General features: G+C 40.9%; 1 protein-coding gene across 1 annotated transcript in view; it reads left to right on the top strand.

Moving 5' to 3' along the window:
* The first annotated feature begins 22994 nt into the window (after nt 1-22994).
* Nucleotides 22995-24680, top strand: part of PALLD (palladin, cytoskeletal associated protein) — a 400580-nt gene continuing 398894 nt past the window's right edge. Inside the window, exon 1 of the mRNA XM_082656727.1 lies at nt 22995-23152. The gene's annotated coding sequence lies outside the window, so the exon portion shown is untranslated. The remainder of the gene's footprint in view (nt 23153-24680) is intronic.

Raw genomic sequence — 24680 nt, 5'->3', positions numbered from 1 at the left:
AGTTTTTACAAAAACCCTGTGAGGAAGCACACGGTTACTCTCCCGGTGTTTACACGTAAGAGAATTGACTCTTCAAATGTCTTAGCTGAAGTTACGCAGTAACAAAGGGAAACCTAGATTTGCAGCCAGTCCTATTTCCAGAGCCCAGATTCTGAATTATCAATATTATGCCACAGGCTTTTTAAATGAGGAAACAGAGCCCTGCAATATTTTTAATTAGTGTGTAATATCTAGGAGAGATCTTAGCTATGTAGAGTTCTCTAAAATTATGGTTTTGAATAGTTCAGTTTTCCAACTACAAAAAAATGAGATATTTAAATTCTGTATGTGTTACAATGTATACTAAGTAAAGTCACCTCCCTGTGTCTTTGGGACAATATTGTTTAAGCTCCGACAAAGATGCATATTTCCTCTTTGCCAAATTAATCTTTATTTAAAAATACAGTGGGTTGTTTTGATTATGAAGTTTTCAAAAGTATAGAAAATAGCATGACCTCCATCCATATACCCATCATTCAGCCTCAATTATCAACATATAACACAATTATAATGTTCATTCATAGACTAACAGTCCAAAGGGGGATGAATAAAATAACTTCTTTTAGGGAAGTGGCTATAGTCAATGGATTGGATATAATTTTATAGAAAATAAAACCCTCAATGAAAAAAAACAGTCATTCTTAAAGAGAGACCAAACAGGGTAATAATACTGCATTTTTAAGAGTCCGAGTCTGGTATTTCTCAGACAAAATAAAGATTTACTGATGGCTGTACCTTCTCCCAACACGAAAATAAGTTCTAAAGTTTTTTAAAAACCTGAGAAATTTTTTAATGACAGAGATAACACTAAAGCAAATAATGAATCTAAAAGCAGGACATTATGCATGTCACCAATTGTCATGAAGGATGTCTCGCAAAACACAGTGAATTTTAATTGATTTTTTTTACCGTATTGTACATGTAGAAGGGGCTTTCAAACTGAAACAAAAAACAGTGTGGGGCTGGGAATGTAAATTAGTGCAGCTACTATGGAAAACAGTATGAAGTTCCTCAAAAAAGTAAAAATAGAGTTACCAGCAATCCCACTCCTGGGTATATATCCAGACAAAACTATGATTCAAAAAGACACACGCACCCCAATGTCCACTGCAGCCCTATTTACAATAGCCAAGACATGGAAGCAAACTAAATGTCTATTGACAGATGATGGGTAAGGAAGATGTGATACATATATACAATGGAGTACTATGCAGCCATAAAAAAGAAATAGTGCCATTTTCAGCAGCACTGATGGACCTAGAGATTATCATACTATGCAAAGTAAATCAGAAAGAAAGACAAATACCATATGGTATCACTTGTAGGTGGAATCTAAAATATGATACAAATGAACTTATTTACAAAACAGAAATAGACTCAGGGACACAGAGAACAGACTTGTGGTTACCAAGGGGAAGCGGGTAGAGGGATGGACTGGGAGTTTGGGATTAGCAGATGTAAACTAGTATACATAGGACAGATAAACAACGAGGTCTTACTGTAGAGCACAGGGAACTATGTTCAATATCCAGGGATAAACCATAATGGAAAAGAATATGAAAAATAATATATATATACATAACTGAACCATTCTGCTGTACAGCAGAAATTAACACAACATTGTAAATCAATTAGACTTCAATAAAATAAATTTTTTAAAAATGTGGGGTCACAATTCCAAGAAGGTAGAGATTTGCTGCAATTAAGTAAAAAATATGAATTATATTAAAAGATAACTTTTGATGAAATATTGACTGTCCTTCCTATCAAACTGTACTTTAAAATGTGAAATTTAAAGAAAACTAGATTGACTCATAAGACCGTGAATGCATTTTTTTAGTTACCTTTAATTACCATTGTTGTAGAACCATGAGTCACCTATTGACACTTTATCAAAAGACAGGAAGTAGCCTCACCAGTGAGCTCTGTTCTTAGAAGTCCTGTAGCAGTTCTGTGTGCTCAGTGTCTCTGCCACTCTTCCAGTTTTCTGACTCCTCATTCTATTTAAAAAGAGAAAGACAGATTAAAAATAAATAAAAGCCAAACAAAAAAAATAAGTGACTCAATATGATGGTCATATTTTCATTTTATATTAGATTTTCTTTCTCCTTTAACTAGAAAAGGTAATGAAGTTTTTTGCTTGATTTTTTCTCAGCTCGTTTTTTGGGGAAGTGGTTTTTTTTTTTTTTTTTTTTGCGGTACGCGGGCCTCTCACTGTTGTGTCCTTACCCGTTGCGGAGCACAGGCTCCGGACGCGCAGGCTCAGCAGCCATGGCTCACGGGCCCAGCCGCTCTGCGGCATGTGTGATCCTCCCGGACCAGGGCACGAACCCGTGTCCCCTTTATCGGCAGGCAGACTCTCAACCACTGCACCACCAGGGAAGTCCCAGGGAAGTCTTTTTTTTAAGTGTAATTGTCTTGGGACTTCCCTGGCGGTCCAGTGGTTAAGAATTCGCCTTCCGATGCAGGGGTCGCGGGTTCGATCCTGGTCGGAAGACTAAGATCCTGCATGCTGCGGGGCAACCAGAGAGCCTGCGCGCCGCAACTACAGAGCCCACATGCCACAATGAAAGATCCCGTGTGCCGCAACTCGAGAGAAGCCTGCACACCACAATGAAAGATCCCGCATGCCGTCATGAAGATCCAGCGAGCCACAACTAAGACCCGACGCTGCCAAATGGATAAATAAATAAATATTTCAAAAGAAAAAGTAGAGTTGGCTCACAATATTATGTTAGTTTTGCATATACAACATAGTGATTCAATATTTTTATGCATTACAAAATGATGACCAGCTGTCTAGTTACCATCTGTCGCCAAACTTACTACAATATTATTGACTACACTCCCTATGCTCTACATGACACCCCTGTGACATTTATTTTATAACTGGAAGTTTGTACCTCTTAATCCCCTTCACCTATTTCACTGATTCCCCATCCCCCTTCCCCTCTGGCAACCACCAGTTTGTTCTCTGTATCTATGAGTCTGTTTCTGTTTTGTTTGGTTTGTATGTTTGTTTTGTTTTTAAGGTTACACATATAAGTGAAATAATAAGGTATTTTTCTTTCTCTGACTTATTTCACTTAGTATAATACCATCTAGGTACACCCATGTTGTTCCAAATGGCAAGCTTTCATTTTTTATGACTAATATTCCATTATATTAATATATATAATATATAATACTCAGCCATACACACACACACACCCCCACATCTTCTTTATCCATTTACTTATAAACTCTTATGCTGCTATATATTATTACTTATACTTATTATATTACTTATTACATTATATACATTATTACATTACATTACATTATTACATTACATTACATTACATTATTACATTACTTATAAACTCTTATGCTGCTATATCTTGGCTATGGTAAATAATACAATCGGCATGCATATATCTTTTCAAATTAGTGTTTTGTTTTCTTCAGACAAATACCCAGAAGTGGAATTGCTGGATCTTATACTGTTCTACTTTTAATTTTTTGAGGAATATCCATACTGTTTTCCACAGTGGCTGCACCAATTTATTGATGGTGCACACGTGTTTCCTTTTAGCCACACCCTCACCAGCACTTGTTATCTCTGGTCTTTTTGATGAAATCCATTCTGACGGGTGTGAGTTGATATCTCCCTGAGGTTTTGATTTGCATTTTCCTGATGATTAGTGATGTTGAGCATCTTTCCATGTGCCTTTTTGCCATCTGTGAGTCTTCTTTTGGAAAATGTCTATTTAGTCACTCTACCCGTTTTTAATTGGATTGTTTGTTTTTTTGATATTGAGTTGTATGGGTTCTTCATGTATTTTGGATATAACCCCTAATCAGACACATCATTGCAAATACCTTCTCTCATTCAGTAGGTTGCCTTTTTGTTTTCTTTATGACTTCCTTCAGTGTGCAAAAGCCTTTTAGTGTGAAGTAGTCTGATTTGTTTATTTCTGCTTTTGTTTCCCTTGCCTGAGGAGACATATCCAAAAAATTACTGCTAAGACCAATGTCAAAGAACGTGCCACTAAGTCCTGGCATGACTTCCTGTGTGGCCCAGGATGGGCCTGAGGTGGTGCTGGCCTGCTGGTGGGTGGGACCTGGTCCCCAGAGGGCTGGCTGCTGGTCCCTGGGGGTCTTGGGGTGATGATTGCCTACTGGTAAGCAGGTAAGCCCCCAGTGTTAACAGGCTAGAAGAAAGACTCCAATATGGTGCTTCCAAAAATGACTGCCGTTAGCATCTCTTTCCCCAGTGGGAGTCCCCATTCCATCCTGCCTCTCCAGGAGGCTCTCCAAGATCAGCAGGTGGGTCTGACCCAGGCTCTTTTCAAATATTTATTTATTTATGATTTTTATTTTTGGCTGTGTCGGGTCTTAGTTGTGGCATACGGGATCTTTCGTTGTGGTGCGTGGCCTCTGTAGCTGTGGCACGCGGAATCTCTAGTTGTGACACGTGGTCTTAGTTGCCCCACGGCGAGTGGGATCTTAGTTCTCCGACCAGGGATCGAACCCACGTCCCCTGCATTGAAGGCAGATTCTTAACCACTGGACCACCAGGGAAGTCCCATGACTCAGACTCTTTTCAAATTACTGTGTCTGTGTTGGGACTCAGAGCATATGAGATTTTGTGTGCACCCTTTAAGAGCTAAGTCTTTGTTTTCTACAGCCTTCCAGCTCTCCCATATGCAACCCCTTACTGGTCTTCAAAGCCAAACTTTCTGGGGGCTCATCTGCCCAGTGCAGGACTCCTGGGCTGGGGAGTCCCATGTGGGGCTCAGACTCCCTGCTCCTTGGTGAGAACCTCTACAATTGTGATTATCCTTCCATTGTGGGTCACCTACCATCCCGTGGGTCTTGACTCTACTGTGTGTCCACCCCTCCTACCTGTCTCATTATGGTTCCTTCTTTCTATCTTTAGTTGTGGAAGATATTTTCTGCTGGTCTTCTGGACAATCTTATAGGTAGCTGCTCTGTAAATAATTATAATTTTGGTTTGCTCATGGGAGGAGGTGAGCTCAGAGCCTTCTGACTCCACTCTCTTGGCTATACCCATCCATTAGTGCATTTTTAACTCCAAAGTGTTATACAGTAATTGCTGTATAAACCTATACAAGATGTATCAAAATAACAAAGATATCATGGAATCATAATTTGAAAATTCTGCAGACTTGATGACAATGTCAAGAAATGAAATTATCTCATCACTTCCTTCTTCGTCAACCTTTTCATTTCTTTCTCATTAAAGGCCCTCCATGCTCACCATCATTTTAATGTCTGTCTTAAATACATGAACCTCTAAACCCATGGACCTCCAGTTGACTTGCTAGCTTTCCACTGTCTGGGAGGCAGGGTACCCAGGTGGCTAAATGTACAGAGGTTGGAGTCGCACTTCTCTGCTGAAACCCTTTGTCAAGAACAGATCCACGTGTATGTGTGACTGAGTCCCTTGGCTGCGCACCTGAAACTAACACAACATTGTCAATCAGCTACACTCCAATATAAAGTAAAAGTTAAAAAAGAAAAAAATCCAAAGCTTTCCTGGTGACGCAGTGGTTGAGAGTTCACCTGCCAATGGAGGGGACACGGGTTCGAGCCCTGGTCCAGGAAGATCCCACATGCCACGGAGCAACTAAGCCTATGTGCCACAACTACTGAGCTGCGCTCTAGAACCTGCAAGTCACAACTACTGAGCCCACGTGCCACAACTACTGAAGCCCACGTGCCTAGAGCCCATGCTCTGCAACAAGAGAAGCCACCGCAATGAGATGCCTGCAAAATGCAGTCAAGAGTAGCCCCCACTCTCCGCAACTAGAAAAAGCCCACACGCAGCAATGAAGACCCAACACAGCCAAAAATGAAATAAATAACTTTAAAAAAAATTTTTTTAAATCCATTGTCCACCTTTCATTAGGTATTTAACTTGAGAAAATGATTTCCATACTCCAAGTACTCTTTTACAGGTGACGTGATAATACTATAAACAGATATGAATAAGTAAATAGATATGATAATATCATGTAGCTCATAGGATTATTCTGAGAATTAAAAGAGATTATTCATGGAAAGGAACTATCATAAATAATTGTTACTATTAACTGAATTTATTACCTCTTCTGAGACTATCTATGGTAAGTCTCATTAAAAAGATGGAAGGAGTATTGAGTTGTCATTGTGAGAAATAAACTAAAAAATCAGGACAAAACAATGAGAATCATTCATGTACATTACCTCTTAAAAACTTTTTGTTTCTTTCTGTGCTCTGCATAATATATGCATAACGTCTAAGGCTATCCGTTTCTTGCCCTGGTGAAAACACAACACTGAGCCCCAGGAGAGTATGATTAAGAAGTTAAAAAGTGGTGTTTGAGGTCATCCAGGCTTCCTTTGAAACTATCAGAAAATATGGGCAATGCTGTTCCAAGAATGATCTCTGCTCTCATGAGAGGCATCCAGAAAACCCCGTTTGAACACCAGTGTTAGCACTATGTTGAAGACAGAGAGTTGGAGCAGTCCTCCGTGAAAGAAGTTCAAGAGATCAAAATATAAACATTCAGCTTCTTTCAGTGAGGAAAAGAAAGTACATGATTTTGAAATCTTCAGTTCGAGGCTGTTAATTTTATTAGTTAGAGAACAAAGGTTTATAGGATCAGAATCAGTGTGGTCCAATTGTTTTGCTCTGAAATATAGCCAAGGATATAATTAATCCTCAACCGTCATTTAACAAGTGTATGCCATAGGTCAAAATGCGGATTAAATAGATTTGTCTTCTATATTTAAGCAGGCATACACTACTTAGAGCACCTATCAATTTCACTTCTCAACTTCCAATTCTTTTATGCTCCAAGTTCAAACGGGGGTGAAAGTAGCAAGTGGATGGATATGTTTTACCTGAATTGGGAAGCAGATGTGGGTCACTATCGGTAGATAAAACATAGTATTTCAGGTAATGTATCTCCTCCTTAAAAAACACAAGTCTTTAATCAGCAGATCAAAATTTCCATTTTTAAGTGAAGTAGTCTAGATTGTCAGTCTAGATTGTCAGAACCCTGACTTTTCTGTACATATCAAAAAGAACACCACTTACACCTTTAGTAATGTTAAAACAAACCAATCCAAACAAGAGAACATGTTAATAAAGTTTGAACAGATATATAGCAGAATGCTTAAGAGTAAAGCAATAATTGCTTCTGGGGAATAGGATAGGAGAAATTCTGTATTTGGATTGAAATTTGTTAAAATTGAAACCCATTGAATTTGTAATTTTTAAAGGCAGAAAATTACTTTGTTGGGGTTATTTAATATAAAGAAAATAATGAGAAGCATAGTGCCTCTGTTGAAGGTGCCATTCTACTGTTCTGTAAATAAAATTCCTGCTGAGTTTTGAAGTCTAAAGTGCTTCCTAGAATTTAAAGATGGGCATCTAGACAGGAAAAAGTCTGTTGATGAAATTTCTTCTCCTTCCTCATGTTTCTGGGTGTCCTTAAAATAGAGATCTATCAACCCAAATGAAAATGAATTTTAGCTCTCAGCCACTTTGACCTAATGACATTTCCAGAACACTATATTCAGAAACTGCAGAAGATATATCTTCTTCTAGAACACATGGTACATTCACCCAAATAGGCCATATGTTGGGTCATAAAACAAGCCCCAACATCTTAAAAAAGACTTAAATTATACAGAAATGACTTCTCTGAACACAATGGAATTACATTACATATCAATAACATATCTAGAAAAAAACAAGTATTTATAAATTAAAATAGCACACTTCTAACTAATCCATTGTCAAAGAAGAATCACAAGATATTTTTAAAAATATGTCCAATTCAATGGAAAAGAAAAAGCCAATAGATGCAAATTTGTGATGTATAGCTAAAGCAGTGATTACAAAGAAAGTTTAAATGTTCAAAATCATAAAGAAGAAAGGTCTTGACTTAAGGCTTCAATTTAAGAGGCTGGTGGGGGGAATGTAAAGCAACTCTAAGAGAAAGAAAGAACAAAGTTAAGAGTAGACATTAATTAATTTTTTAGAAAACAGACAGACTCCTGGGAAAATAATAAAGCCAAATCTGGGTCTTTGAAAACATCAACAAAATTAATAAACCACTAGATAGATTAATCAATAACATATGAGAGAAGACACAAATTAGCAATATAAAGAATGAAAAAGGAAACCTTACTACAAATCTTCAAACATTAAAAGGAATATATGAGAATATTATAAACAATTTTATGCCAAAATATTAGACAATTTAGATAAGATGAACAAATTCTTTGACATACACAAGGAACAAGGTAAAATAGAATGTTGAAAAGCCCCTATATCTATTAAAGAAATTGAATTTGTTATCAAAAATCTTCACACACAAAAAATTCCAGACCCAGATGGTTTTAAAGGAAATTTATCAAATTTTATCAAATTCATCTAAGGAGAAAGTAATACCAGTCTTACAAAGACTTAGAAAATAGAGGAGGAGAAATGAATTTCCAATGCATTTTGCTAGGTCAGCCTAATACTGATACCAGAAGAACCAGACAGATATTATAAAAAAAGAAAATTACAGATGAATGTCCCTCATGAATGAATAAATTAATACACACACACACACACACAAAATATTAGGAAATCAAATCCACTTATGTATTTTTTAAAAAATATGGCCAAGTAGAATTCTCCCAGGAATAAAAGGTTGAATTAATACTCCAAAATCAGTCAATGTAATACACCAAAAAAAAAAATAAAAGAGGAAAAGTATGTAACAATTTAACACATGTAGAAAAAGCATTTGAAAAAAAATTAACACCTATTTGTGATAAAAACTCTCAGAAAACCAGTAATAAAAGGGATTTCCTCAATCTGATAAAGTTGTCTACAAAATAACTACGGATAACACAATATCAAATGGTAAAATAATAAACACTTTCCCTTTAAGATCAAGAACAGAGTAAAGATGCTCACCCACTCCACTTCAATCTTTATTGGAGGTACCAACCAGTGTAATAAGGCAAGAAAAAAAGGCATAAAGTTGAAGAAGAAGAAATAAGAATGCATTTATTCACTAAAGACATATAGAAAATCCTAAAGAATATACAAATGAGTGATTAAAATTAATAAGTTAGTTTAGCAAGATTGCAGGATGCTAGGTCAATATGCAAAAATCAATTATATTTCTGTACACTAGCAGCAAAAAATGAAAAAAATAAAACATTCAATCGATAATTTTTAAAAACGAAATATAAATATATTTAAGAAAAGATGTGCAAGACCTCCACACTTAACACTACAAACAATTGGTGACAGAAACTAGAGAAGATATAAGTAAATGGAGATGTATACCATATTCATTAATTGAAAGACTCTACAGATTTAATATCAATTATAATTCCATCAAGCTTTTCTTAAAATAAAAATTAAGAAGCTGACTGCAAAATTCATGTGGAAGTGCATAGCACCTAGAATAGCCAAAGCTGAACAAAGAACAAAGTTGATTTCAAGACTTATGATAAAGTTATGTTGATTAGGACATTGTGGTACTGGCAAAAAATAACATTAAATCCTTTGATGAAATAGAGTAGAGAGCCCAGAAGCAAACTCACATATTCAGTCATTTCATTTTTCACCAAAACAACAACAAAGTAAGCCACTGAAGGCAGAAAAATCTTCTCAACAGTTGATGCTGGAATAACTGGGTCTCATAACTCAAACCACATACACAAAAAATTTAATTCAAAATATATCGCAGGGACTTTCCTGGTGGCGCATTGGTTAGGAATCCACCTGCCAGTGCAGGGGACATGGGTTCAAGCCTTGGTCCAGGAAGACCCCACATGCCGCAGAGCAACTAAGCCCGTGCACCACAAGTACTGAGCCTGCGCTCTAGAGCCCGTACGCCACAGCTACTGAGCCCACGTGCCACAACTACTGAAGCCTGAGTGCCTAGAGCCCACGCTCTGCAACAAGAGAAGCCACCTCAATGAGAAGCCCACGCACAGTAAAAAGACCCAACACAGCCAAAAATAATAAATAAATAAAATAAATTTTTTAAAAAAGCACAGGCTCTTCAAAAAAAAAAAAAAAACAACTATCTCTTGCAAAGCTAGTAAGCTGATCACATGCCAACTGAGTCATGCTCTAGGGGAAGTGACTGGACTGGACAGTTCATCAGCGCCCACTGCCTTTTCTTTGCTGTTTTTAGGGAGCTATTACCAAAGAAGAGAGGGAAAGAAAAATGTTAGGAAAGAACCGGCTGGTTTGGAAGAAGAATTAGAAGAAAGAAGGTCTCTCAAGGCAAATACTTCTGTATCCCAAATAAACAGCGATAAGACTGGAAGGGGAGGAAAAAAAAAAAAACCTTGCTCGACAAAGACCCATAAAGGATTCTTAGTTAAACAAAAGATCTCAGCCTTACTGCAGCAGTCAGATGAGGATGTCGTTTTCCCAGGCAAGATTTTCAAATAAACTTAAGACAGACTCTACTAATTTGAGAGAGGTGCGTGGGAATTAAAGATGCAGACGTAGTTACCAGTAGAGGGAAGTAACTTAGGGTCAATGAACTCAGGAGCTGACATGTTTCTTACTGAGTTGGATTCCCGAATAAACCACGAACTGGCCCCCAAAGGGTTATGTCTGGAAAACAACCATCAGGGCTCCATACACAGGAGCAGGAAGTGACTTAGAGCCTACCCGGGACTGTGCGGTGCTCCTTACGCCACACAAATAACCCCCTTTGACTTGGATTTAATTGCCTCTAGCTTCTTCAAGATTATCACCCCCTTCTCCTTTAATTTCCTGTATCATTAATCTCTCCCCGTCTACTGGTGTGGTAGGCTGAATAATGGTCCCTGAGATGTCCACGACCTAATCCTCCGACCTGTGAATATGCCACCTTACACAGCAAAAGAACTTTGCAGATGCGATCAAGCTAAAAACCTTGAGATGGGGAGATTGCTTTGTATTATCTGGGTGGACCTGCATGATCACAAGGGTCCGTATAAGAAGACAGAACTGTTAAACAAAAAAGAACCAGGACTTGATGACTTGGGAAATTCTCAGCCTGTCCAGATTGCAAAAGATATTAAAATGAGGAAATTCACTGTCCAGAAAGCATATTCTGACAAGAAAGCCAAAAGTTTGGCTGGATGACCTTTGGCTAGTGCCTTGAAAAGATCAAAAGAGGAATCAAGCACACGGGGCGCTTCTGAAGAGGGGGACATGTGACCCCTGCGTCCCTCCAGCCTTCTCAGTAAAAGGCAGGATTTACGTAGGATTTTCAGGAAAGACTTGTTCAATGGAGTGAATCCCTGTGAGTGCACAGGAGACCCACAAGGTACCTAAGAACATTCGATCAGCAGAAGCACTGCCAGGTTGCGCTGAAAGGGACAGAGAAATGCAAAAGGCTGCAGGACTGGCAGAATTCTGTAGGCAGGCAACCATCTGTTAGACTACTCTGCTGCAAACATGTGCTACCTTTCGTTCAAAAGGAAGGATATATCCAAGAGAAGAGCCTCAAGCCCAAAGGGCAGAGCCCAGAACCACAAAGCATTGTTTCCAAGCCTTGAAATCTGATGGTGTTTGCCTTTCTGGATTTTTTTATTTCTTGGGACCCACAAGTGCCCTTTTTTTTCCTTCCATTTTCTTCCTTTTTGAACAGGGATGTTTATAACGGGTACCCTATCCCTGTCCCAACACTCTATTTTGGGAGCACATAACTTGCTTTCTAGCTTCCAAGCTACATTGATGGAGAGGAATTTTGTCTGAGGGTGGTTCATATGCAGTCTCACCCATACCTGATTTAAATAATTTAGGTGATGGGATTTGGATCTTTTGAGCTGATGAGATTTAGATGAAATTTTTGGAAGTGAGTTGAGGCTTTGGGAGACTTTGGAATGGGGTGAATGTATTTTGCACATAAAATAGATGAGAGGGGCTTCCCTGGTGGCGCAGTGGTTGAGAGTCCACCAGCCGATGCAGGGGACACGGGTTCGTGCCCCGGTCCGGGAAGATCCCACATGCCGCGGAGCAGCTAGCTGGGCCCGTGAGCCATGGCCGCTGAGCCTGCGCATCCGGAGCCTGTGCTCCGCAACGGGAGAGGCCACAACAGTGAGAGGCCCGCGTACCGCAAAAAAAAAAAAAAAAAAAAAGGATAAAATAGATGAGAGTCTTCGGGGACAGAGGGTGGACTGTGGTAGACAAATAAATGACCCCCAAAATGTCCATATCCTAATCCCCAGAACCTGTGAATGTTACCTTATGTGGCAAAAAGAACTTGCATATGTGATTGATTTAAGGATTTTGAGATGCGAGGTTATCCTGGATTATCCAGGGGGCCCGATGTGATTTCAAGAATCCTTATAAGGGAGAGGCAGGAGGTCAGAGGGGTGAGAAGTACCATGCTGCTGCCTTACAGATGGAGGGCCAGGGGGCAGAGGACAGGTGATACAGACACCTCTGTAAGCTGGAGAACACAAGGAAGCAGATGTCCCTCCCGAAGCCCCCAGGTGTAACACAGCCCTGCTAACGCCTTGATTTGAGACTTTTGACTTTCAGAATTGAAAGAGAACAAATTTGTGTGTTTTAAGCCAGTAAGTTTGTGGTGATTTGTTACAGCAGCAACAAGAATTCAGTACAACTGGCATTTACCATCAATTCCGTTAAAATAATCAAGTCACTCCCATCCTTGAAACACAGGTAAGAACGAGCCCCTGCCCTGTTTCACCGCTTCTCTTTCCGCGTGGAAACTCGTAGGGTGTACACGCACCATCTCTACTTCTTCCCCTTCAAACTCCTAAAGATGATTGAGCTGACCTACCATTAGACCGGAGTCTGCCCTTCAGCCCCTCTGCCAAACGTCACCAACCTTGAGCTACTGATTGGCAAATCCAAACAGCGCTGTTTAGTGCTTATTGACCTCTTGGCAATATTTGAGATTTTCATGCCATCTTTTCTTTGAGAGGGCCTCTTCTCCCTTGATTTCAGCTATACTGTTCCCTTCCAAATCTACTCTTCTTACATCCCTAGTCGGGATTAATGGCTCCATCATCTATTTCTAGCTGCTTAAGTAAGAAACCTGGAAGCCGCTGCTGGGTCCTCGCTCTGTTCAGCCCCCAGTGGATTCTGGCTCATTCACAGCTGAATTCTACTCTCCTTTTGTATCACCTCTTCCCCTGATGAGAATGAGTTCTGTATTCTGTCATCTGGTTCATGTCATCTGTTCTCTCCTTTTCTTTTTCCACTCTGCTGCCTGTGTAATTCCTCCAACATACAAGCCTAATTATGTCACTCCCTGGTTTAAAATCCATTAACATTGCTTTCAGATTAGATCTGCCTGTTTACACTTCATCCCTTTTTGGCTCTCCTGAACACCATAGCTTCACAGTGACAAATGAGTATTTTGATTCTGATGATCTATCTCATACCAGTCCCCCGTCATGTTAGCTCCAAGATAGCGGGTGAGTCAGGGAACTGGCCTCAATTTCTCATCTATGAAGTCGATCTAGATAACACGGCCCAACTCACGGAGGTGTTAAAGGATTGAATGAATTAGTTCTTGTAAAGAGGCCAAGCACAAAGCAATAGGATGCAGGTATTATTATTATTATCATCATTATTATTATTGTTATTATTATTCTCCTCAGGAAACCTGAATGGGGCACTGGATTGCAGGTCCTTCCCTGAGTTGTGAGGCAAATGCAAGCCTTAAACTCCTTGGGTTGAGCGGTAACAGTAGCATCAGACCAATTGCACCCAAACGTCATATTTTCAAGGCCTCCCTTTCTAGGCCTTTATTGAGGACCTACTATGTCCCAGGCACTTGTTATACACAGATGATGGAAAAGTAAACAAAATTTAAAAACCCCTCCTTTAGAGCTTATGTTCTGGTGGAAAATATAAACAATAATAAGAGAAGCAAGAAGAACATTGTGTTAGCTAAACAAGAGAATAAGCGCACAGGGATCAGGGGTTATAAAGCACAGAAGGAGAACGGAGGTTAGATTGTAGATGGGTGGACAGAAAAGCCAGCTAAGAGCTTGACTTTTGACGAAAGATGTGAAGGGAGGGTCCAGCGTATTCTGTTCTCTGGGAGGTGCCGCGTCTGACTGAGGGACAGCCCAGCCCTGAGGCAGCGTGACGGTCCAGGGACAGCAGAAAGGTCTGTGTGCCTGAACGGAAAGACCAGGGTGACCGTGGAACCAGGGGAAACCACCAAGAGAAAGCTAGGAAGCAGACCCCAGGCACCCCAGGAGGACATCGGCTCTCACTCTGAACATGATAGGAAGGCTCGGCCCCGTAAATATGTTGGACATTTTGGCCTTATTTGTTTCCTTGTCTTTACTGAAAATGTGAATAATTCATATACGCATTTCTTTGGCTTTGGAAAAAATTTCTTCAAAACAATCAAGAAATGAAACAGTATAAAAATAGTATAAGAAATTAAACTCCTCAAGTGTTCGACAATCTAACATTCTACAAATGCTTTTTTCCCCTCTAATACCGATATGACCATTGGCTTTCCGACCAAGGGCTTTTCTGACAATTTGCTGGTGAGATAAAATTAAGTCAGGAGAGTTTAATATTTTTTAGGATGAAAATACCAACATCCTTTCTTTGAAAAGGTCATCCTGAATCACATTCATGTACGTTTCAGTTGTGCATTCATGTACGTTTCAGTCGTGCATTCATGAGTATAATTTTCAATTTATAAATCAGAAATAAACATGGTATTAACAAAAGCATAGTCTGTGTCTAAGGACAAGCCATTGCCCATAAGTGTTATAAATAGTTGGCTTGGCTTTTCTCCTGCAGAAAGACTCCTGGATAAGAAACGATACGCTGCAGCCAAACTACAGTAAGAGTGACAGGCGTCAGATGAGCCCCCGGGTCCGCACCATTTCTGCCGCAGGCTTCTGCAACACCTGCTCCTCCGTCCGTCAGAAGAAACCTCGGGGCTGAAGGCGCACCAGCTCGGAGCAAATTCCTTCCCAGAACGGCAAGCGCTGAGAAACAGCGAGTCCAGCAGAAGCAGGCGAGGGCAGACCCGGAATTTCCGTGCCACAGCAACTGTCCTCCACGCTGGCGTCTTTTCAGCGTCTAAATCCTTCTTTGCTCCAACAGCTGGTTTCCCCCTTGGTCACATTCTTCCTTCCTTTCTGCTTTCCCGGGAGTGACGGCCGTATGGTCCAGGGCAGGCTCCTCGGGGGGCGGCCCCTGAAGCTGGGGGCGGCCCCTGAAATTGGGGGCAGCTGTCCCCCTGTCCCCGCCTGTCCTGCAGCAAACGCTCCCTGTGCAAGTCTGATGCTTCCCCGCCCCGAGACTCCCTGAGGCAGAGAAAATGCCAACTTTAGGAGAAACGGGGGCTGTCCGTGGTGGTTTACATCAAAGAAGTCTCGAAGCCACTTTTTAAATATCGTATTATCCTGGTAGATCTGCCTTTCCCCTCTAATGGAGAAAAAACAAATCAAATGGCCTCATATAGTTTAGGGAAGGCTTTACTTTTTAAAAAAATACCAAACCATTTCCATGTCAACCATCAGAACTTTCAGCCATGCGAAGATTCTTAAGCTTCAATTTATATTCAAACTGTAAAAACTATTGGTTTCCTTTTTTCTAAATAATGTAAACACTTCAAAAAGTCACTTTTTATGGCCCCTTCAAAATTCCCTGAGTTTGCTAAACTGTTCCATAAATTGTATCAAAGTTGCTTCAGTTTTCTGCTACTATAAGTGATGTGGAATTGTTAAGTGTTTTTGAGTAAAGCTCTTCCTGTAGTTGAGATTGTGTCCTCGGAACAGACCTGGGACTGAGTGGGTCAAAAGACGTGCCATTCTGATGTCAGCCAGGCGAAGAGGATGGTTCACAGACGCAGCACACGGCCCACTGTGCTCAGATCCGACAGAGGCCAGTCCACAGGCCAGGGCCACCCTGCAGCAGAGGGGCTCTGGTTTAAGGTACTAAAATCAGTGAAGTTTATTTGTAATTCTCTGAATTGAAACATACTGAATTCAGAATCTCTTGAATTGATTATTCTCTATTTTGTACCCAAACGACTTCAAAATTTTTTACTCTCATAGGTTCGTCGGTCAAGAAACGATGTTGAAAGGTTAAAATGACTTTAGCTCAGTGTGTGGGTAACCTTTTTGGCTTCATTTTTTTTTTTTTTTTTTTTGATGGTGAGTGTAATGCAAGCACACAAATTTCAGATATAAAAAGGGAACAAAAAGGATTGAAAGTTTTCTTTAATCTCACCCTCCAGGTAGAATAACCAGGATGCAACGTGCTTGTTTCCCTTAACAGTACATTAGGGACACCTTATCCGTTTCACTTCTTGGTATGTTAAAAAGTACATGTTAAAAATTATTATGATAAATTAGGCAAAGAATAAGGAGGAAGAACAGTTATAGTCAAGATAATCTCTGATGCCATTGTTAGAAGTAACACTGCACAGCCACCTTGGGGCCATGTCCCGCTCAGCCCTGCTCACACCCAGTCAGAGGGCACTCGCTCCCCGGTTGACCAATGTCACCCTCCAGGAAAACTTTAAAATGTGTCATTTATGTGCCAGAAAAGAGAGAGAAATAACAGACATCAGTATAGATTTACAGATATATATATACATACATATATACATATATAATGATGATCCTACAAACACTGAAATGTGCATTATTTTTATCCTAATCCTGTCTTGAATGTAGTCCTGTAACCGCATACTTATTCACTCATCCCGCATCCTTTTTTCCCCCCCGTTTGCGTGAGCCTAACGAACTTTCATTTTGCTGCAGGAAGCGAGTGGGCCTCCAGCTCTTTAAACTGCAACAGGGCCAGGTCAGTGGATTTCGATGAGAACAAGAAACGGATGTAGTTATTGAATATGTGCTGTCATTTTGATGTAATGTGCTTCTTGTACGAGAAAAGATCTGTCATCGCATTCAAGCCATCATCCCATCCCTGTTTTCCATAAGGAGCTGGTGTGCACACCAGCAGTCTCGAAGGGCTGCTACCCATCCAGTCCTGTCCCTTTTCTCACAATCTTCCTGTTTATTTTGCCACGCTAATTCCTCCAGACAAACCCACATCAGTGTATCAAGTTACACACACACACAAAAATGCTGTTTTAATTGAGGTTCTATAACATTTGTATAATATTTTTGTGGAGAATTGTTTCTGCTACAAAATCAGTTCTTCCCATAGCATTCCATTTATTCCCGTACTCTGCTCCCTCCTTTTCCTCAGAATAGGTTAAGGCGTGCATTCTATGGTTTGCGTTCTTTGGGGTTTTATCTTGTGTCACTACGTGTTGCATCTTAGGTGTGTGTGAATAAATGTGTGTATGACCACAACTGGACCACATACACATATGCTTTAATATAATTAATGTATTACGTTACAGTAGACCCCTTCCCTCCCCACCCCACTAAGGTATTTTTTAACTGAGAATGGATCTTAAATTGTGTCCAAAGGCTCATGAATAATCTATGGAGATATTCACAGAGCTTTTCTCTTTTGACTTATCAATATGGAGAATTAAGTATTAGATCTTTGGGTGTTAATTAAACCAACCTTTATAACTTGGATAAAACCCAGTTGTCCATGGTGTATTCTTCTATTACCAATAATTTTTCCAGATTTTATGTTACTATTCCAAACACCAATCTGCACTTTTCTCTCTTTATTCAACTTGATATCCATGTTATTCTTTATAAAGAAATGTTAAACATATTTTGCTTGAATTCAATAAAAAATGCCTTGAAATTAATGTTACTGGCTTTTAAGCCCAGAAGAATAAAACTTCTCTACAGCCGGGCCCTAAGAACCAAGCTGAAAATGATACTATTTCTGCTTAAGATCATAATTACTAACTGTGCCCCAATAGCCATTTATAACGTGCACGGAGAAATCTATTCTCAATGTCAACTCTCCATTTATTGCTATTGTGATAAAATTCTATTCATTTTTGTGCACATACAAAAATTGGCAAACATCCCAAGTAGCAGAAGCCTATGCTCAAAAGACCACCCACAGGCTTAGGCTACACGTACGCAGCAGATTTAACCACAGTTCATAAAACAGAACTCATGAGGGACAAATCTGAAGTCCGCTGCTGTGTACAGATGAACATAACAACATGTTTAATCAAACAAGGCTTTGGGGCACTCCTGATTCTGTGGCATGCGTCCAAGCCACGTACAAAGTAAGAGGAAGAAGTAGGAAGACTGGCCATGGTTTGCAGGACACTTGTTCCCAGAATCACCAAATGGGCCAATAAGTGGCTCATTAGGACAATTCTGCAAGCATTTTATGCCTCTAATTTTATTTGTTTCCTGATCAGGTTTCTCAGTTAACTATTTTTTGTGCTGCCCTATGATCCCTGTTTGCTGGTAGCCCATGCCAGGAATGAAGGGGGAAGGAAAGTGTCCAGAAGGGGTAAGGGGACCAGCTCCTGGAGAATCAGAGGATTTTCAGAGATTCCTGGGCCCCCAGGGTGAGAAAAGATCAAAGAAGGATGAAGGGGCAGGTCTGCACACTCCTTTTCACACCCCTTCCGTCACAGAAGCTTTGATTACTTTTGCCTAATGTTTGTCTGAACAACCAAGGTTCTCACCTTCTAAACGGACGTTCGTATACCTGTGCACCAAAATATGCCATGTCGTTACTCAGCCTGAAACTGTAAAGCGGATAGATGGGGAATATGGAAATAGACTGACCACAGCCTAGAAATCTCGGTGACAAAGAAACATCAGTGAGAGCCCTCAAGGATGGAAGTTTCTGCTTAAATACTGAGATCCTTGAATTTGCAGTTTTCAAAAGGGAGCATGTCCAGGTGCGGCCAATGGAATAAAGGTGTGGTGGACAGCCTCCAACAAGACCATGGATGATCTCGCCTGTTCGTAGCCACACCCCTGTGGAGCCCCCTCGCACAGGGAGCAGTGTGACTTGTGTAACCAGGGATGCTGCAGACAGGAAGGAATGTGACCTCAAGGCCGAGTCATAAATGACATGGGGGCTTCGACCTTGCCCTTTCTTGAGTCACTCACTCTAGGTGAATCCGGCTGCCTCAGAGTCCCAAGTCCAGTCCTGCTTTCAGAGGAAAGGAGCCTTGGGCAATGTCTGCACGTCAATGTCACTATACCCTGACCCGGAATCACCAGGCTCAGACCCTACTGCATTCCTGACACACAGAAACACTGTGAGATGATTAACATTTATTGTTCTGAGACATGAATTTTTTCAATAATTTGCTATGAAGCAGGATGAGAGAGGGGGAACGGTCCCCCTAGGTCATCTGTAAAGAGAACAGAGATGAAGATATCTAGAGCTAGGCAGGTAGAATACACATGGGTGTGGAGGAAATAGACAAACAGGCTGACGTCACCAGGGCACGGGAGGCACCTGGAGTGGAGAGAAGCAGGAGCTCAACCAGAGCCCAAGTCTTAATTGAAAACATGTGGAAGGAGGGTGGGGCCCTCAATGCAGGTCTCGGAGAGAGCAGGAATTTTTATACAAAGAAGAGGAAGTAACCATTTGGAAGATGAACTAAGATCCAGTGGAGGGGTCACAGCCCCACCCTGACCTCCGTGCTCACAGAAATGGGCTCTGGGGGTAAATAAAAGTGGACCACACACCATACACCTGCGTATGCACAGGTCTCATCCATAACATCCCCAGAACCTTCCCGTAATAACTTAAGAGCCTTGATCAAGAATCTCTTCTAAGGAAAAGAACTTTTGTGTTCAGATTCTTATAATACTTGTTAAACAAGCATGGTTTGCTGCATGTTCGTATTAGTCAAGAAAAGTCACTTTTCTTTGTCTTTTTGAATAAAATCATATCTATCTTTGAGGCTTCTCAGGACACAGCTACCGTTTTATTTCTTTTTTCTTTATTCTTCTCAAAGCTTCATCACTTCCCGGGTGTTACCCCAGGCTTTGGGAACTGGGCAATCCACGGACATGAGGGCGAGTCCTCTCTGGTCCGTGAACCAGCATGCTCACCACCGAGATTCATGGTGACACAATGTTCTGGCCCTGTGGCCTTTGGCACACAGAGGCTCCCACCTCTGTCACTCAGCCCCCCCAGGCCACCGTGCCTAATGCTCAGTGCCCAGGCGTCCACGGTCAAACCTCGCTCTGATGAGCCCCTGTTCTATCCTGCACGAACCCCCTACCTCTGTGTCCCTCCAGGCTCCAAAATCCCTGCTCTCTCCTGGGCTGGGATCAGCATCTCTCCCAGAAGCACCAGCCCCCATATCCCTGTAGACAACACAACAGCGTTGTTTCCATCATACACACCAATCAATGTCTTTATGACGGTTTTCACACCTGCAACTTTCAACTTTTTATTTCTACAAAAAGGTGTGAATTTTCTCCTGTGACCAAGACACAGTAAACATAATATAACTTGACTACTCTTCCTGGAAAGAGGAACGGGAAGCGTCCTGTCACTGGTTTGGGAATGACTCCACAACAGAAAAGGATGAGTCCCTAGTTTACCAATAACAGATTATGATTCTTTTTGTCACTCTGTGCAGTGAACATTCACTGGGTTGCATTCCCATCTCTTTCTAGAAACTGCAAGGATGTGAATCTTCCTGGCAGTGTCTTCATAGGAGATGTTAGTATGAGTGTGCAGGTCCTCAACACACACTTTAGGTCGGCTTGTAAAAATGAACCCCGGGATTTACAAAAGTTATTGCCTAGGTGCAGTCTGCTGCAGAGGGAAGAAATGCCTAGTGGCTCCTGCATAATTTACTATTAATACAACAATAAAATCTGTTAAGACATTTAGGGGAAGCTTGGGTCATACGGTTAGCATCCATTTACCTTAAAATGAAGAAGGGGGAGGGGCGGGGGAGGAGAGGGAGATTATTCATTGTCTAGTGGCATTTGTAACCACTTGTGTCCTTGCTCTCAGCGACTCTTTCCTTAACTAAGGTAACAACTAAGGTAACATCATGGAACGGTCACAACATTTTGATTCCTATAATCTCTTCCACCTGCACTTTGCCTCGGGACACAACAGAGGTTTTTGTTTAACTTTTTTTTTTTTTTTTTTTTTTTGCGGTACGCGGGCCTCTCACTGTTGTGGCCTCTCCCGCTGCGGAGCACAGGCTCCGGACGCGCAGGCTCAGCGGCCATGGCTCACGGGCCCAGCCGCTCCTCGGCATGTGGGATCTTCCCGGACCGGGGCACAAACCCGCGTCCTCTGCATCGGCAGGCGGACTCTCAACCACTGTGCCACCAGGGAAGACCTTTGTTTAACTTTTGATCATGACATTTTCAAACGCCAAAGGTACAGATATTAATGTCACGGACACAACGATGCCAAGCTGTATCAAATGTTACTGTTTCTCCACATTCCCATCACTCCTCTGTTCTAGAAATACGGCACTAGTCCAAGCCTCTGTTTCCTCCCCCCACCCAGCTCCCAGAAATGACTTTCCGGGCCTCACCCTTTCCGTCCGCTGTGTCCACGGCCCTGGTCCTGGACACCATCTTATACTCCAGAGAACAAGGTGCCTGTCTTCTGCGAGGGTGACGGATGGTGTGCAGGACGTGGAAACGCGCGGCAGTTCTGGCTGCTCGCTTGGGGCTCTTTCAGCCAATGCCCTGTCTCAGCACCGGCCTCACCAAACCTGCCAGTTAGAATGAGCTTCAGGAAGAGGCCAGGTGCCTCCAATTCCAGCCTTTCTGTGACTCGGGGCGGTCACTGCTTCCCACGGGCACCTCCCCCTCCAGCCACTTACTTTCCAGTTTAATTAGACCACTCATCTTTCTGTTAACCATTTCCCAGCCATTTTGTCCATTTCTGGAGTCTTTTACTGCCTTCGCTCCCAATTTTTATCCTTTTGGGTTTTTACTCTTATCTTAAGGGTTTTAGTAAGAAGAAGACATAAGCGCATTTTTTTTTACGAGCCAGAGGGGTTTCTCCTCCCCATAAGCAGTGAAACACCCCATTGTTTTTTCAAGAAGGACCAATTATAAAGGAGCAGCGTTGCCTGTAAAGTTTCAGAGGAGCCCTTCCTACGTGGTCCACCACAAGAAAACACTTCTTTAGGTCAGAACCTGCATCGACTAGAACGATATTATCCAGACGAAGAAAGACTAGGCACTTCATTTCCAAATTTACTGCACCAGGAAGTTTTGCGTGATTATTTTCCGCCACTTATATTTGGCTCCGCTGCCTGACCTTGGAACAGAAGAATTTTTGTGTTTTGTTATTTGGAAGTTCAAAATATTAGAATATGTTATAACGAGATGCTACAGAATAAGTAATGAGACGGTTGTGAGACTTTTTTTTTTTTTACAGCTGTGAAAGGGTTCATATTGTCCTGAACAGTATTCGTTCCACATTTATTTATTTCATCCACAAATATTTGCAGGATGGTCAGGATGTGCTAAACCTTGGGCTGACAGCTCGGCGTTGCAATGTGTGGAAGATTCAGGCCCTGTGTGTGCATGTCTATTTAATCCCACGATGGACAATGTCTTCAACCCACACAAAGTCATATCATAATTGTTAATTAACAAATGGAAGTGAGAGACCAGTGGGGCTCTCCACTCAATTTGACAGGTGGCTTAATTTTTAAATAGTTACTGGATATTTTCGGATAATCTACCACGTGACTAAGTTAAATGCACAAAGCAGAAGATTATAGTTAGAAGAGCCTTCTTTAGGAGTGCGGCTTTTTCTTCTCAGAGTCACACACTGAGCATTTAACTGATTAAGAATACATTTAAAAGACAGGTGGGGATTTCCCGTCACAAGGTCAGAGAGTAGAGGAACATGTGTCAATCCCATGTTTATTAGATCCACAAATATAGTTCTCTCTACTCTAAGTGCTTTTAATTTTCTAAGAACCCAGCCCTTAGAGCTGGCTTCTGGAATCTCTGGCCAGGGCCGTCTGGGGAAACATGAGTTCAGTTACCAAATATAGTTGAGTGGAGGAAGAGGACAGATGGGGTCTGAGCCCAGAGCTGCCTCAAAGTGACCACGGACCAAGCAGTGTGTCATGAATAAACAAGGCCACCTTCACTCCCCCAGAAAAGAAGAAACGCTCCTCTGAAATCCATCACCTTTTGGGAGTCTTCAAAGTAACCAAGGATTGAAAAGGTCTGTAAAATATATCTTAATATACTAACTAGTAAAACAACATTTTTAAAGCTCTTTATTAAAAGCTAAAAAATACAATAGGAGTTAGCTAGAAGATGTAACACTGTTTAGAAGATGTCTTGATTTTTCTTTTATCTGGAGAGGAAAAGTAATGGGAATTTTGCAGTCCTTCCCAAAACAGAAAGTACATGAGATTTACCTGCAGGGTTTTATTTCTACCTATGCTGTCAGAGAGCTGCCTTTTCTATTAAAATCTTAAAACTAAATTGGGGCTATTAATTCCAAAAGGATTAAATGTACTGATGGAGCCCACATTTGTCAAGATCATGTCTATGTTTTATAGAAAATAAGAATGCAGCTAACTCAAACCTTGCCTATACTTAAGCTAAATACCGATGGGTTAAAATGATATACTTTCGGTTTTAGTAACATTTTTAAGTTGTTAATTACACATTCGAAGAACTTTTTAAATGAGTTGAGAGTAAAGGCAGACATTTTAAATCCTAACTATGCATAAAGTTTGCATATTTTTTTAAAAGATAAAACTTCCTAAGGAAAACTATGGTCCAGTCAAATTGAAAACTTACAGTATAATTCTACATCACATGGGCTGTAAGTTACACATGAAATTGTCTTGAATCCAGTAGATGAGGTTGATACAGAATGACTTCAGGCTCATGTTACTTTTTCAACATTTGCTAAAAATACTAATTACCTTCTAGTATGAGTAATGTGTCGACATCCGGAGCCCATTGCCTGACAATATAACACTGACCAAGTCCGTTCAGTCATGAATGTGCAGAAATTACATCCTTATTACAGAACAGATATACTTTCCAATATCTTTTTCCTCTAAGACAGAACTTGAATGCTCACCTACGTTATCCAGATTTTAAAAATCAGAGTCTATCTGACAAATTATTGCTAACAGTAGACAAGGCCTAAGAGACTTATCAAGGCAATACGTATGCTGTGAATATATGATTACATATACCCAGAATACAAATCTGTCCTTCTGCATTCCTGTGTCCGATGTGGATTAGGGGCCCCGTGTCAGTTCTCTGTCTGAGCTGCTGTTGGTTGATAAAACTGAAAATTAAAAGGGTCATAGCATACTTTACAATATAATAGAGATCTGGATTACACGGGACAATTACAATCACTTTGATTTCTCTACCTCCTTTTTTTTAAAAATGCAGAGGGTAGCATTAGTCAAGTTTCAAAATAAATCTGACACATTCTTAAAGAGATACCACTTGAAATCTCCAAGGCCACAAGAGTCTACACTTTGCTAATATGTGTGTGTGTGTGTGTGTGTGTGTGTGTGTGTGTGTGTATAAGACATCAAAGGGAATTGTGTTATCTGAGCTCCAGCCAGGAATTCAGGCATGGAGGCGATGGCCGAGTCCTGGTTAAATTCCAGCAAAGGAAATAAAGACTGAGCAGAGCAGCTCTGACTTGGATGTGTTATATCATATGAGAGAACACAGATACAAGTTTGGTAAATAGGCTTTGAATTTAGGTGAGG

Source organism: Grampus griseus (assembly GCF_964374135.1).
Source record: "Grampus griseus genome assembly, chromosome: 6".
Lineage (NCBI taxonomy): Eukaryota > Metazoa > Chordata > Mammalia > Artiodactyla > Delphinidae > Grampus > Grampus griseus.
Note: the sequence above shows the minus strand (reverse complement) of the source record. Positions and strands in the feature narration are given on the sequence as shown.